Below are 2,239 nucleotides of genomic sequence, written 5' to 3'. Positions count from 1 at the left end.
GGCACTGCTAGGGCTGCTTATCACATACCAACTCCAGAGGGTCAGAGGCTGTCCGTGTCTGCCGATCTGGCCCGCCTCCCCAGCCCCAGCGCACTAATAAAAGCTGACACCTAGAAGAGAAAGAATGCTACAAGTCTTCGTCCAAAGAGGCCGCTGTGACCGTAAAGACTCTGATGCACTGCTCTTAAGATTGTTTCCCAACTTCACTGAGGTCTGTCCCTCTAGGAAAAGGAAAAAAAGAGTTTTGGTTTTCCAGAGGGTGGAACCTTACATGAAGGGAGGGAAGAGGGTGTGGGGGAAAAGTCTTTTCCTGGAGGAATAGCCTCACCTCATTAAGAAAAACCCGCCTTCTCTACAAGTCAAGATCTTTATCAGGACAAGCCAACTTACTCCAGATTTAGTATTAAAGAAGAAGAAGAAGAAAAAACAAAAAAACCAAAACATTGGGAATGGCCTGTTAACTTTTGACTTAAAAAAAAAAAAAAACAACTCCTCTCTGCATTTGCCGTGGCTTTTTGATTCTCACTCCCCAACCAAAGCCTAAACAAAGATTCAGGTTACATCTCTTTCTGCAGCAAGCTGAAGGGGAAGCGGAGGTCTGGGTGACTTGAATGTTTCAGTCATTTTGAAACGAGCAGCTCCCCTGTCTAGCTGAGGACAGAGACGGCTCCCTGGAAACCTGGGGGCAGACTTATCTAGAGGTTCGCACTCCCTCTGAGAAAAGTTTTCTTATTAAGATAAAGAAAGAACATCTGAGCAGCACAAAAGCTTATGATTTGCGACTAGATTTGAAATCAAGGCTACAAGAAAGACAAAAAGTATGTTGCTAATAGTATTGCTCTTTCATCTCATCCTAGGCAAAATTTAAGCCATAGAAGCGGCCAGCTTCTGCCTCAAATTTTGGCGGCGGGTTTGTTGGGGGGGAAGGGGGCTGAGAGGGGGGTCTCAGAATACCGTAATTTTGATTAGGATTGGAGGGTGTGTTTAAATAACTTATTTATGGTATAAATTGTACTTCATTATGTAGTGTACAAAGAGGAATTTGGTAAGGCTAACAATTTTTATTTCCAATTTTCCCTTTTTGAGAAAACAAAGCAAGCTTCTGAAACAGTAATATAAGAATATTTAGGAATCTGTTTCTTAATGGCCTTTAACAAAATCATATGATGTTGCTTCGATAAGATATATATGTTTATAATATTATCTCCTTGCCTTATTGTCTAGAAGAGGAAGATCGAAGTGCTCCCGCCCAGACCCGTCAGCAGCAGGCTAGAGCAAGGGCAGTGGGCAAAGACAGGTAGACTTTACTGTGATGAAGTGAGCCCATGTAACAGCCTGGGACCAAGCAACGACTGCACATTTAGTTTTTCCTCCATTACATTTCTCTCCCATAAACACGAGGGTCTCTAGAGCATTTTCCTAACGCCATTGTTTTCTTTACGCACAGCTGCGCCCACGTTAATATTAGCTATCCCCCTGCAGGTCTTCTCTGGGAGCTCTCGCTTAAATTTACGCAGTGGGGGGAGGGGAGCGCTATGATTAATCTGTGCCCTCTTACAGAATTGAAGGCTTGGAGTGGACCGACTTCTCGAAAAGCTAACCTGTGCTTGGAGAACAGAAAGACTTGTGTTTCTCATCAAGTGCAAAAATTAGTATTTTTTGAAAAATCCACATAATGCATTCTCCATGAAATAGCATCGGACTCGAGATGGCTCTTCTGAATGGAAAGTCGTGTAGAATGTTGACTACCAGGCCGTGTATAGAGCAGGAATGAAAGTGGAATTAAAAATAAAGACCCAATTCGGAGACTTAGTTACAGTTTCTATGCGTGAGGGTCTGCAAACTGAATCTGGGGTCCTGTTTGGCTGCTATCCGGGAGAATAAGTCGCGCAGGTCATTTGGAGATCCGGGGAGAGCTGGAGTTGTTTTTGGAAGTAGGGCGGGGGCGCGGGCGTTTATGCCGTCTTTCCAGCCCCCCTCCCCCCGCCTAATCAGGCGGCTCTCAATCAGATTTTCAAAATACTAATCTTGATCTAAGAGCTCCTATCGCTGCATAAGTGGAGGAAATGATTCATTTTTAGAGGCTTCTGGGCTTAGGGAAGAAGAATGGTAGTCAGACATAAGACCTAAAAGACTGGTGTGGCGGCCGCTTTACTCCTGGCGCCGGGCACGACGCGGACTTTTCCCGCGGGGTAATTGCGCGCACCCAGCCTTGCTCAGTAGGCCTGCAGGTGATGAG

This window comes from Hyperoodon ampullatus, assembly GCF_949752795.1.
Source record: "Hyperoodon ampullatus genome assembly, chromosome: 2".
NCBI classification, from domain to species: Eukaryota; Metazoa; Chordata; class Mammalia; order Artiodactyla; family Ziphiidae; genus Hyperoodon; species Hyperoodon ampullatus.
This window is presented reverse-complemented; position numbering follows the sequence as displayed.